The 14590-nt window shown below is 41.3% G+C and overlaps 1 protein-coding gene across 2 annotated transcripts in view; it reads left to right on the forward strand.

Moving 5' to 3' along the window:
• Positions 1-14590, forward strand: part of USF3 (upstream transcription factor family member 3) — a 44131-nt gene that overhangs the window by 436 nt on the left and 29105 nt on the right. The window lies entirely within an intron of this gene.

The raw sequence follows: 14590 nt of genomic DNA on the forward strand, positions 1-14590 counted from the left end.
CCGGAGGCCAGGGCTGCGCTAAGTGCGCCTCCTTCCTGGGGACCCCTGCGTGCAGCACCTCGTGGGGTGCCAGCGCCCGCGGCGTGCGCACCCCTCTTCTCCCGCCAGCCCTGTGTCCCCGGCTGCCAGGCCCGTGGGGGGCTCGCACTGCGCCCCAACTCGTAGATGCGCTCGGGGCGAGAGGGGCCCCACGCTGCCCTGAGTGCATAAAGAGCTGGGCAGCCAGATTCACACCAGATGGCCTTTGCCCGCCTCCTTCACCTTTTCCTGTCTTCTTCTTTCCCCTTCTTTCCTCGCCCTCTGAATTTCTTTCGTACCCGTTCGTCAGACTCATGTGGCTTGCTGTTTCCCTCTCACCCTTCTGTCGAAGTGTTAGGCTTGTGTTTTCTTTTTAGAAGCCTTTCTTTTGCTTTCTGAATAGAAGCAGTGCAAGGGAATGACCAACTCTTGAAATCTACTTTCTTGTATCCGGATGAAATATAAGATTCCTGGGCTCTTGTTCATGTTTACAATTTTGATAGTTGAATTCACCCCACTCGTTCTTGAAGCTTGTCCTCCCAGCCCTCCCCGTTACATTGGGATATGGTCCTTTGCGTTTATTAACTTTATCTGGAAATAAGAGACTGCCTAAACCAAAGTGCAGAATTTCAACTTCCCTTCTCATAACATTTTTACCGTCAAGTAGATACAGTAACCTAACACCACACAAAACAAGATACTCGTGGCCAACTGTGTAGGTAAAGAAGACATTTCCTTACCTATAAACAACGTACAGTTTTCTTGAATAAATATTACGGTGAGTAACATGGATCCTGAAACATACTCAGGTTTGCTCTTTTGTAAAGAAAACCAAACAGACAAACTTACTTTTTAAAGGATCAACAGGCTGTCCTACTCTCCATTCACCTTGATGACTGTTTTCTCCCTCACAGGACTCTTGTTTAATAACATAGTACAGAGTTGTTGTTTGGGATACATGTGTTGTTTCTCTTTATACTGAAAGTATTTGTTACAAAATAAGTAAAATACATTGTAATGGCACTTCTGAAAGCAGAAGTAGTGTAATGTATCCATGCAAGAATGAATACTTAATCTTAAAGCAGTTTTGCTTTAGTCTAAGCCAAGCTTGTCCAACCCCTTTCCGACGATGGCTTTTAATGCAGCCCAAGACAAGAAGACAAATTCGCAAACTTTCTTTTATTTTTTTTGAGATGGAGTCTCACTCTGTCGCCTAGGCTGGAGTGCAGTGGTGTTATCTCAGTTTACTGCAACCTCCGCCTCCTGGGTTCAAGCAATTCTCCTGCATCAGCCTCCTGAGTAGCTGGGATTACAGGCGCACGCCACCAGCCCAGCTAATTTTTTTTTTTTTTTCAGTAGAGACAGGGTTTATCCGTGTTGGCCAGGCTGGTCTTGCACTCCTGATCTCAGGTGATCCGCCTGCTTCGGTTTCCGAAAGTGCTGGGATTACAGCCATGAGCCGCCGCTCCCGGCCTCAAATTTTTAAACTTTTTAAAAACATTATGAGATTTTTGTATGTGATATTTATTTACTTATTTATTGAAGCTCATCAGCTATCATTAGTGTGTTTTGTGGGTGCCCAAGACAATTCTTCTTCCCAAGTGGCCCAGGGAAGTCAAAAGATTGGACCCTCCTGGTCTAAGCTAAAAGACTTAGATGTACATAGGTGTTGGGATCTCGCTGTATTTAGGAGTTGTGCAAAATCTGGAAGCAGCCTAGAACATTCCCTAATATAAAAGGAGTGCATTGCAGGGATGTAAGAGCAGCTTAGAATTGAAGTACTTATTTGCTAGGTTAGTCGTCTATGGAACATCATGGAAGTAAAATTCTAAAGTTGTAGACCTTACACTCAATGAACCAGTCATGTATGAGAAATTGATGGGTACTTTTCTTATTTTCAGAGCTTAGCTTTGTCAACAAGGGAAAAGAAACACTTAAACTGAGAATTTTTAACTCGGGTTAGAAGATAAGCTTCAACAGGTTATCAGCTCAAATTTGTTGCTTATAAACAGGGTCTTAAATCAATCTTGAGCCTTAATCATATCTGTCATCCTTTACCTCTCTGTTCTCTAGCCCAGTGGTTCTCAATTCACACTGTAGATGAGCATCACCTTGTGTGTCTTTAAGTTTTAATGCCCAGGCCACTTCCCCCAGAAATTCTCTTATTTTTGATCTGGAGTAAAGCTCTGCCTTGGGCATATTTTTTAAAGCTCCCCAGGTAATTCTGTTCAGTAGCCCTGGCTGAGAACTCCCATGAGACTAGAACAGTGTCCAAAAGCTAAGCTTGTGTTCTGGGCTTTTCTAAATCAGGCTTCACTCATGTGTCCAACTTTCCCCCCACTGCTTTTGCTAAAGATGTTGACCTTTCTCAGGATATGGACACCTTTACTCTATTCCTCCTTCCTGCCAACAATAGTTCTAATTACACTTTTATGAAAGTTTTCTGGATAGCTTACTCTAGTTCTTAGTGATCGACTCCCTTTGAACTTCTATGCTACATGTTTAAAAGATTCTCTTTAGGCTTACAGTATGTGGCAGTTTAAGTTCTGTGTGTGTGTTTCATTGTTCTCAAATGTAATGATAAGGAATATTTTATTTTTCATCTCTTCTGCGGTGGTTTTCTTTAAGTTGGATTGGTTTGGTTTGGAACCCTTCTGACTCTTCCTGCAACCATAGTTTTAGGTTTGATTTCATCTGACGTATGTTAGTAGCTTCCTTATACCTTAACTAGCATTGAATTCATGTATAGACATCCGTTTTTTTTTCATATCTTTTCTTGATTTCATTAGTAAGTTATTTATCTTCCATGGCCCTGTAACAGTTTGTACTTATTTCTGTGTTAGCACTTAGCACATTGCCGTAAGTATGTGTTTTTATGCCTTCCCCACCATACTGCTAACCAGGGCCTCCATGTTGAGCAACTCCAGGGGGTACCATTCACATATTCTTGAATACCATTGCAACATGGCAGAAATAGAACTCCACCAACATAGGAACTGTTTTATCTTTGTATTCTTAGGACCTAACATTGCATTTGTGATTACTAGGCGGTTAATAAATGTTCTTGAATGAGTAAATGACTGCCATGTTATATATTATAAAAAGATAGCCATATACATCTTGAACATAAGTTGATTTGGCATTAATTGATTTTGCTATTAACTATTTTATGTCCTGTACTCCCATTATAGATTTGTTAAAGGTTATTAGAATCTAAGTGATTGTAGTTGTGACAGACCCCTTAAATATGTAATCTTCCTTCCAATATGCACAGGCGTATATGTGTCTTGAGTCTTTTACTCTGTGCTGTAAAGGTGTACACTTATTATTCATAAAATACTTGTGGAACTCTTGCTAAGAGAAACGTGGTTAACTGTCCAATTGGATAATTTTTCTTTTTCTCATTAAAATTTCCACATGGGGACAATTGCAGTACTTCAGAAGGCCAGATCTTTTAATTAGATCGGTAGGGCATAATAAGTTGTTTCTATTAGTGTGCTAATACTGTGTTTTTAATTCAGTTCACCAAGTATTTATTGAGTATTTACTATGTGCCCAACACTGTTAGGTGCTAAAGAGAATACAGAAATAGTAAATGGTGCACTCAGCTCATTAAGAACTTTTTAGGCTTACTGGGAGGATTGTTTAAGGAACTCAATGGAGTATTCATTAGATGCTAAATTAAACATAAGTATGTAAAATCTATGATGTAATGATTAATACAAAAAAAGGAAAGATCAGATTTTCTTTCAGCAGACATTTATTACTCAATTACTGAGTGCTAATTGTTGAGGATACAAACATGAAATTTTTTTTCATGTTTCTATTCTCAGTAATATGAATAATATGAATTTTTTCATATTTGTATTCTCAATATTTAGCACCCAGTAATGGAGTAATAAGTTTCTACCATTTATTATAGTCTGGTGATGAAAACTAGTAAGTATACAGATTGTATTTCATGTTAAGACATTGTGGAGTATTAGGATGTTTGGGAGTATGAAGAAGGGTATTTAGTCTAACCTCTAAGGCAGGGGTCCCCAAGTGTCCTGTTAGGAACCAGGCCGCACAGCAGGAGATGAGCTACCCTCCTGTCAGATCAGTGGCAGCATTAGATTTTCATAGGAGCTCGAGCCCTATTCTGAACCACGCATGCAAAGGATCTAGGTTGCGCGTTCCTTATGAGAATCTAATGCGTGAGATAGATGGAACAGTTTCATCCCAAAACCATCTGCTGCACTCCCTGTCCATGGGAAAATTGTCTTCCACGAAACCAGTCCCTGGTGCCAAAAAGGTTGGGACCACTGCTCTAGGGGTCAGAGAAAGCTTTAAAGAGGATAATGAAGAGTTCTCAGGAATTCCATAAACAGCAGAAACCAAAGTGAAGGAGATAGGGAGAAGAAATTTGTGGTGTCACTACTATCTACCTTTGTGTCATTTGAGGGTCCAATTTCTCTTTGATTATAAACCATAGAAATTGAATTTAGCTAACTTAAGCAGCAAGTGGATACTGGATAAACTCACAGAAAGAAAGGAAGATAGAATAATGAAGCCTTGGGAAGGCCAGGAAAACAGAAGCTCCCAGGATCACAAGGATCCATGGGGCTAACTCAACCTCAGCAAACTTTCCTGCTTGTGCAGGGAGTCTTATTAGTTAGCCCTATGCCCACCCCAGAGGTGGGCCTATGTTTGATGGTCCCATCAGATTTCAGGAATGGGACAGAGAAGATCTCCAAAGGAGAGGCAGGATATTATTGTCAGAAGGCTAAAACAACAGATTTCTTACAAAGTTCGTTGGATTTGGCAGCGCAGAAGTCTTTTGGTGAGCTTGGTGTAAGCAGTTTTAGTAATAAAAGTCAGGTAACAGCTGGTTGAAGAGTGAATAGGAAGTGAGGAAGCGGGGGGTAGTAAATGTAAACAACTTGTTCAAGAAGCCTGGTGGTTGGGAGGAAGAATGTGGACACCTATAGGGAGTTGCAAGATCAGGAGAAAAATCATTTTAGGTTTTTACATAGAAAAAATTGAGGCCGGGCGCGGTGGCTCAAGCCTGTAATCCCAGCACTTTGGGAGGCCGAGACGGGCGGATCACAAGGTCAGGAGATCGAGATCACCCTGGCTAATACGGTGAAACCCCGTCTCTACTAAAGAATACAAAAAACTAGCCGGGCGACGAGGCGGGCGCCTGTAGTCCCAGCTACTTGGGAGGCGGAGGCAGGAGAATGGCGTAAACCCGGGAGGCGGAGCTTGCAGTGAGCTGAGAACCGGCCCCCGCACTCCAGCCTGGGCGACAGAGCCAGACTCCGTCTCAAAAAAAAAAAAAGAAAAAATTGAATAAGGATTTATTTTAATTTTTTGTTGAGATGGAGTCTCACTCTGTCTCACGGACTGGAGTGCAGTGGTGCAATCTTGGCTCACTGGAACCTCCGCCTCCTGGGCTCAAGCCATCCTCCTACCTCAGGCTCCTGGTTAGCTGGGATTACAGGTTTGCAGCACCATGCCTGGCTAATTTTTTGTATTTTTGGTAGAGATGGCGTTTTGCCTTATTTCCCAGGCTGATCTCAAACTCCTGAGCTCAAGTGATCCACCTCCCTTGGCCTCTCAAGGTGCTGGGATTACAGGTGTGAGCCACTGTGCCTGGCTCTGAATAAGGATATTTTTAATGGAAAAGTACAAAGAGGGAAGGAGGGATTAATAATGTATGAGAGAAAAGGGATATTCTATAAGAAGTTTACTAAGTAGTGAGAGTGATAGAGTCCAGAGTATAGGTAGAGGGTTTAGTTTTGCTAGAAATATTAGGAAAAATTTTATAGAGGAGGATAGACTTGCCCCGGACTTTAAAGGGTTGGATTTGGATAAACAGAGCAAAGTGGAAAGGTCCTTTCAGTGGGAAAATGGCATGGATTTAGCACAAAGTGAACTAGCTGATAAGGTGCACAGGGATAAACCTGTCTGAATTGAAGAGGAGGGAAGGGTAGATGGCATGATTAGCTAGAAAACCCTCCTTTTATATGTGTTGTGCTAGATGGAAGTGGGTAGGTGAGACCTGCCAGTGAAGAAGGTACAGTCAAGAATGCCAAGACCTGGAGTTTGGATGTGATGCAGTAGATCATGGAAAATAGTACTGTAGATGCTGAAGCAGGAGAGGACATGGTAAATGTGCCGAATTGAAAAGACTGATAAGACATTGGGGTATAAAATCCATCAAATGGGAGAAAGGCTGAGGGCAATAACAAAGACTGCCTAAGGCCAGACATGTGTAAAATGGGGCCTAATCTAAGGTGGTCATAACAAAGGGGAAGAGATGAGCATTATGAAAATAATTAATAGGATTTGGTGAGAAGGTAGGAAGATTATTTTTGGGTCTAGAGCCAGGTTAAATTTTGGTGTCATTGATAAAATGGAGAACTTGGAAATATATATCTTAAGAGAAAAGGGAATTTAACACATTCCAAACAGACTTGTTAATTTGTTCAAAATGCAATGTTCTGAAGAGAGATTTGGAGCAAAGTCAGAGTTGAAAGGTAGCTTTCTTACAAAAACGTAAAGGCTTTTACACAGAAACAGTTTGGACCTTTGTAGGGAAAAAGCAAACCTGAAAAAGAGAGGAGAGTGTTGAACCTTGGAACTCAAAGGAGAAAGAAAAGTGTTCATGTTAGAGAAAGAGGATGCATAATAGGAGAGGAGAAAGACAACCTAGGAGAGAGAATTTCAAGAAAGAGAGAGATCAACAGCCTCAAATCCTGCCAAGAGGGAAATCATCTATGATTGGTGAAAAATAGCCCCTGACCTCCAAGGAAGCAGCTTTGGTTGGCTGGAGCAGCCAGAAGGTTTAGGAGACACTGGCCAAGTTGGAGAGGTGAGAAGTTTCACAGGAACATGGGGAGAGAAATAGACTTGTAGGCAGAAAAGGCAGTAAATTCTTGTTTAACATGCGGAAAATCCTTGCATTTTGGAAGGAGAGATGGTTAAGAGAGAAAATAAAGTGCTAAAGAGGAAAGAATCAAATATAGGGTCCCTTTTCTCAGATCAAATAATTAACTTTAAGAAGTCCTGGAGGCCTGAAATGATAGATTTATAGATTTTTAGGATTTATGGTAAATGTAGAATCCAGTTAAGGAACTTGGACCAGATGACTTGACTTCTGTCTTCTCAGTAAATTAAGGGGGAAATGGAAGAAAGGCAACTAACGTGTATTGAGCACCAGCTAGGTACCAGGCACTTTGCTAGATCCATAAAATGTATCATCATGTAAACTCATAACAGTCCTCTGAGAAGCTGGTGAGACTCTCACAGTTTTAAATGTGAGGATGCTGAGACTCTAAAGGGTACTAATTTCAAAATCAGATAGCCAGTACCTGCCAGCTTTGAGATGTGATCCTATGTCTGACATCAAGGCTTTTTCTATTTACTATACAATTTCATTCATTGATGTGAGGTGAAGGGTACATGGGGGCTTGACAGCATCTGTATTTTTATTTTTTTATTTTTTTTGAGACAGAGTCTCACTCTGTCGCCCAGGCTGAAGTGCAGTGGCACAATCTCGGCTCACTGCAAGCTCCGCCTCCCGGGTTCACGCCATTCTCCTGCCTCAGCCTCCGGAGTAGCTGGGACTATAGGCACCCCCCCACCACGCCCAAATAATTTTTTTTGTATTTTTCAGTAGAGACAGGGTTTCACCATGTTAGCCAGGATGGTCTCGATCTCCTGACCTCGTGATCTGTCCACCTCAGCCTCCCAGAGTGCTGGGATTACAGGTGTGAGCCACCGCGCCCGACCAGCATCTGTATTAATGACCTCAGTGGCTGTGCTTTGGAATCATTTCAGGAGTTTTGAAAAATTCTTGCACCTCACCTCAGTCACTCATTCCTTCATTCAACAAATACTTGTTGATTACCCACTTATGTACCTAGCATGATGCTAGGCACTTAGAGTACATCGGTGAATGAAACACACTCAGATACCTGCCCTCAAGAACACTATATCCTATATACCAAACCAGTCTCTGGAAATGAATTCTGGTGATTCTGGTGAGTATTCAGTTTTCAGAACCACTGCTCTAGGAGTAATTGATGAGAGACAGACTAGGTTTGCTGAGTGTGAATTCAAAATGGGCCTTCTGGCCAGGTGCAGTGGCTCATGCCTGTAATCCCAGCACTTAGGGAGGCCAAGGTGGGCGGATCACAAGGTCAGGAGTTCGAGACTAGCCTGGCCAACATGGTGAAACCCTGTCTCTACTAAATATACAAAAAATTAGCCAGGCGTGGTGGTGAGTACCTGTAATCCCAGCTACTTGGGAGGCTGAGGCCTTAGGAGAATTGCTTTAACTCGGGAGGTGAAGTTTGCATAGAGCTGAGATCACATGATTGCACTCCAGCTTGGGAGACAGAGCGAGAGTCCGTTTCAAAAAAAAAAAAAAATGATGGGGGGTGGCCTTCCCTGCAGATGGCACTGAGGGCCATTCAGTAACAGAGGAGAAAACATTACTGATAGGTGATCATATATCACGGGACTAGCCTCAGACCAAGGAGTTAAACTTTGAATTAGCTGACCCTGGAGTCAGTTTTACAGTTATACTACAAAGCAAACTTATTAATGATTATAATAATATTTTACATTTGTATAAATTTAGCTATACTAGTTTCAGAAGACCATTGTTCGTTCAATAAGCATTTGAGTTACACATGGTGCGTGTATTGTGCTAAGCCCTTGGGATAAAAGAACAAAGTTGTTCTTGCCTTAAAGGACCTTGGATGTGTATGATGTCAGTTGATCCTTAAAAGAACTATGAGGAGTGGAGTTAGCATTCTGGAACCAATTTATATGGCTATTAGGTTTGAGGAAATTAGTAAAAGTAATTGTAGATATTGGGAGCCAGATTTCTCACTGTCAGAAAGATATTACAAATAAGCAGGGGGGGAGACTATACTGAGCCCTGTGGTGCTAGATTAGAATCAGAGATGTAAGTATAAACTCATGCTTTTTAAAATATAAATACAGATAGATACAGAGGCAAATGTAGATCTATGTCTATACAGGGGTTAATAGACATACATTATAGCTGTGTCTGCTGAGAAGGCCTGGAAGCAGTGATACCCCAGTAGCAATGAGAACAGACAGCACCTAGATCTTGGCTTCTAAATTCCATTCTCCAATGAAAGGAACAAAAATTCCTTGGATGGAAAGCTGATTCTGAGAGTGGGGCAGGGGAAACACAAGATGAGCCTGGAGTATCTTGTAGTACCAAAAAGTAAGGAAGTGCTAGAAAGGGTGTGTGTGTGTGTGTGTGTGTGCGCGTGCGCGTGTGCGCGTGTGTGTGTGCATAAAGGACACAACAGCTAATCCAAAAGAGCACCCAATGGCCAATGTGTGGACAATTTGAACAACATATTAACCCTAGCATTGAATTGTGATCTGAAGAATACAATGAATCTCCATGAGTCCATACTGATATAAATAAATTATTGAATAAATAAATAGGGGAGAAGTGACAGATCTTCCTTGCAGAATAATTATAAATATATTTACATAATCCTTTTTCTAAGAGGTAGAGATTAATTCTCCTCACTTTGAGTGTGGGCTAGACTTAGTATTCACTTCCAAAAAATAAAGGACAAAAAAGGAGAAAATCATATTATAGAAATAGATACTTGAATAGTGTTAATAGGAAATTTAAGGAGGAAAAGAGTACTTCTTTTCACAACTTAACTCCTTCGGTATGATCTGAGTAGATAAATACAAGCGTATTTCATTTGCATAATGAAAAAAATCCAGTTAAGTAACAAATAAAAAGAATAAGAAAGTAGGAAAATAAGAATTACTGTAATTATTGTTGGAAAGCTGGGAAAGATGTCATATATAGATCACAAGCACTGAGGAGGGGATGAGGCAGAGCAAGATGGCTGAATAGAACCCTCCAGCAATTGCCCCCATGCTGCAGAACAACTATCCACATAAGAACCAAATATCAGGTGGCCAAGCACTGTGCCTTACACCTGTAATATTGGCAGGTTGGGAGGTTGAGGTGGAGGATTGCTTGAGGCCAGGAGTTTGAGACCAGTTTGCTCTACATAGTGAGACCCTGTCTCTACAAAGAAAACAAAATCAGGTAAGTGATCACAGTACCTAGTTTTAGCATCATATCAAGGAAGGAGACACTGAAGAGGGTAGGAAAGACAGCCTTGCATTGCCTACACCACCCTTTCCCCCTCCTCCAGCCATGCAGAGAGAATCTCTGTGCTTGCGGGAGAGAGAGCAAAGTGACTGTGCAACTTTTCATTGGAATTCAGTGCTGCTCTGTCGCAGTGGAAAGCAGCGCAGGGCAGAATTGAGCTGATGCCCACAGGGGGAGCATTTAGACCAGCCCTTGCCAGAGGGAAGTCATCCATCCTATCAGTTGGAACACAAGTTCCAGCTAGCCCCACCACTGAGGGCTAAAGTGCTCTGGTGTTCTAAATGAACTTGAAAGGCAGTCTAGGCCACAAGACCTGCAATTCCTGTGCAAGTCCTAGTGCTGCAATGGGCTTGGAACCAGTGAACATGGGTTGCACACGACCTAGTGAAATACTAGGTGGGGTGGCCAAAGGAGTGCTTGCATCACCACTCCTCCAACTCAGACATCACAGCTTGCAGCTCCAGGAGAAGAGGGAAAAGTAAAGAGCATTTTGTCTTGCAACTTGGATCCCAGCTCAGCCACAGTAAAATAAAGCCCCCATTCTAGACTATAGCTTCTGGATGACAATTCTAGACCAACCCTATGCCGGAAGGGAACCCACTGCCCTAAAGAGAAGGCTACACTCCTGGCAGAATTCGCCACCTGCTGACTAAAGAGCCATTGGGTTTTGAATAAATATCAGCAGTAGCCAGTCAGTAGTTGCCGTGGGCCCTGGGCAAGACCCAAAACTGCCCATTTCAGGTGTAACCCAGCACATTTCTCATCTGTGGTGGCCATCAGGAGAGACTCCTGCTTGAGAAAAGGAGAGGGAAGAATAAAGAGGATTTTGTTTTATAACTCAGGTACCAGCTCAGCCACAATAAAATAAAGCACCAAGTAGACTCCTGAAGATTCCAGGCTTTGGCTCCTGGAGTGCATTTCTAGACCCCCCACTGGGCCAGAATGGAACCCACGACCCTGAAGGGAGAGACCCAGTCCTGGCAGGATTCATCATCTGCTCAGTAGAGAGCCCCCGGGCTTGAATAAACTTCAGTGATAGTCAGGAGATAGTTGCCACAGGCCTTGGGCAAAACCCAATACTGTACTGGCTTCAGGTGTGTCCCAGCAGTCTCAGTGGGTTTATCCACAGGAGTGTTGCATGACTCCACACCCAACTCTAGGCAACTCAGCATGAAGAAAGAGACTCCGTTTGCTTGGGAGGAAATAGAGGAAGAGAACAAGAGACTCCGCTTGATACGTTAGGGAATTCTGGATCTTTCTCAAGACCACTAAAGTGGTACCTTTGCAAAAGTCACAGCATTACTGGACTTGGGAGTGCCCCCTAATGTACATATGGTTGCAGTGACCAAAGACTTAGATTACAACACTTATTTCCTGTTGAATAACTTAGAAAGCCTTCTGAAGAAGTATGGGTACAAACAAGCCAGACAAAACAAACTGGAATAAATATCTAACTTTTCAGTGCACAAACATTGACCAACATTCACAAGCATCAAGGCCATCCAGGAAAACATGACCTCACTGAATGAACTAAATAAGGCACCAGTGACCAATTCCAGAGTGGCAGAGATATGTGACTTTTGAGACAGAGAATTCAAAATAGCTGTTTTGAGGAAGCTTAACAAAATCCAAGATAACACAGAGAAGAAATTCAGAATCCTATCAGGTAAATTTAATAAAGATATTAAAATAATTAAAAAGAATCAAGCAGAAATTCTGGAGGTGAAAAATTCAGTAGACAAACTAAAGAATGCATCAGTCTCTCAACAGTAGAATGGATCAAGCAGAAGAAAGAATGAGTGAGCTTGAAGACAGGCTATATGAAAATACTCAGAGGAGGCAAAAGAAAAAAATATGAAGCATGCCTACAGGATTTAGAGAACAGCTTCAAAAGGGGAAATCTAAGAGTTATTAATCTTAAAGAGGAAGTGGAGAGAGAGATTTATTCAAAGTAGAAAGTTTATTCAAAGAGGTAATATTGGAGAACTTTCCCAATCTAGAGAAAGATACCAGTATTCAAGTCTAAGGAGGTTATAGATCACTAAGAAAAATTAGCTAAACGAAGACTACCTCAAGACGTGTAATGATCACACTCCCAAAGGTCAAGGATAAAAAAGGATCCTAAAAGCAGCAAGGGAAAGAAAAAAATGACATATAAAGCATTTCCAGTATGTTTGGCCACAGATTTCTCAGTGGAAACCTTACAGACCAGAAGAGAGTCAGATGACATATTTAAAGTGCTGAAAGAAAAAGACTTTTATCCTAGAATATTATATCCAGTGAAAATACACTTCAAACATCAAGGGGAAATAAAGACTTTCCCAGACAAGCAAAAGCTGAGGGATTTTGTCAACACCAGACCTGTCCTACAAGAAATGCTGAAGGGAGTTCTTCAACCTGAAAGAAAAAGATGTTAACAAGCAATAAGAAATTGTCTGAAGGTATGTGGTAACATACCTTTTAACACTATTATTTTAACACTATAATTTAACAGAATATTTTAACACTATAATTCTAGTGTGTAAGCTACTCATGTCTTGAGTAGGAAGACTAAAAGACAAATCTATCAAAAATAATAACTACAACATTTTAAAACGTAGTGTAATCAGATAAAGTAGAAACATCAGAAGGTTAAAAAGCAGGGGATGGGCTGGGCATGGTGGCTCACGCCTGTAATCTCAGCACTTTGGGAGGCCAAGATGGGTGGATCACGAGGTCAAGAGATCAAGACCATCCTGGCCAACATAGTGAAACCCCGTCTCTACTAAAAATATAAAAATCAGCTGGGCTGGGCCTGGTGGCGCATGCCTGTAGTCCCACCTACTCGGGCGGCTGAAGCAGGAGAATTGTTTGAACCTGGGAGGTGGAGGTTGCAGTAAGCTGAGATCACACCACTGTACTCCAGCCTGGCAACAGAGTGAGACTCCATCTCAAAAAAAAAAAAAAAAAAAAAGCAGGGGATGAAATTTAAGTGTAGAGTTTTGTATCTGATGTAAAAAAAAAAAAAAAAATTCAGATTTTCTGTTTACTCTTATGTTCATGAAGTAAACTGTAGTTTTTAAAACCAGATAATAGTTTTTATCCATAAAAACTAGAGTTTTTATCAGTTTTCTCTTGGCTTGTTTGTTTTTGCAATCAGATTGTCATTAGTCAAAATAGTGGGTTATAAGATGTTATTTGCAAGCCTCATGGTAACCTCAGGTCAAAAAAATACAATAAATACGCAAAATGTATAAAGCAAGAAATTAAAACATACCACCAGAGAAAAACACTGACATGAGAAGGAAGAGAAGACCATAAAACAACCAGAAAACAGATAACAAAATTGCGGGAGTAAGTTTTTACCTATCAATAATAATATTGAATGTAAATGGGCTAAACGCTCCAATCCAAAGACATAGAGTGGCTGAATGGATTAAAGAGGAAGAAGAAGAAGAAGAAAAAACCCCAATTATCTGTTTCCTACAACAAACACACTTCTCTTATAAAGACACACACACATAGACTGAAAATAAAGGGATGGAAAAGATATACCGTAGAAATGGAAACCAAAATAAGAGCAGGAGTAGCCATACTTACATCAAATAAAATAGATTTCAAGACAAAAACTATAAAAAGAGACAACATCATTGTATAATTTTAAAGGGAGCATTTCAGCAAGAGGATATAACAACTGTAAATATATATGCACCCAATAGGGGAGCACCCAGATATATAAAGTAAATATTATTATATCAAAAACAGAGATGGACCCCAATACAGTAATAGTTGGAGACTTCAACACTTCACTTTCAGCATTGGACAGATTATTCAGACAGAAAATCAATAAACATTAGACTTAATTTGCACTATTGACCAAATGGACTTAATAGATATTTATAGAACATTTCATCCAACAGCTGCAGAATATACAGTTTTCTCCTCAGCACATGGATCATTCTCAAGGATAGATCCTATGTTAGGCCACAAAGCAAGTGGTGATTTTTTGTGTGTTTGTTTGTTTTTTGTTTTGTTTTGCAAGACAGGGTCTCACTCTGTTGCCCAAGCTGAAGTGCAGTGGCACGATCATGGCTCATTGCAACCTCAACTTCCCAGGCTTAAGTGATTCTCCCACCTCAGTCTCTGCAATATTTGGGACTATAGGCACATGCCACCTATCTGGATACTTTTTTCTATTTTTTGTAGAGATAGGGTCTCACTATGTTGCCTAGGCTGGTCTTGAACTCCTAGGCTCAAGCAGTCCTCCCACTTCTGCCTCCCAGAGTGATGGAATTACAGGTGTGAGCCACTGTGCCTGGACAAAGTCTTAAAACATTTTTAGCTGGGCTTCGCCGGTGGCTCACGCCTGTAATCCCAGGACTTTGGGAGGCTGAGGCGGGTGGATCACAAGGTCAAGAGTTC

The sequence above is a fragment of the Trachypithecus francoisi genome, unplaced genomic scaffold (assembly GCF_009764315.1).
Source record: "Trachypithecus francoisi isolate TF-2019V2 unplaced genomic scaffold, Tfra_2.0 Lachesis_group0, whole genome shotgun sequence".
Taxonomy (NCBI): domain Eukaryota; kingdom Metazoa; phylum Chordata; class Mammalia; order Primates; family Cercopithecidae; genus Trachypithecus; species Trachypithecus francoisi.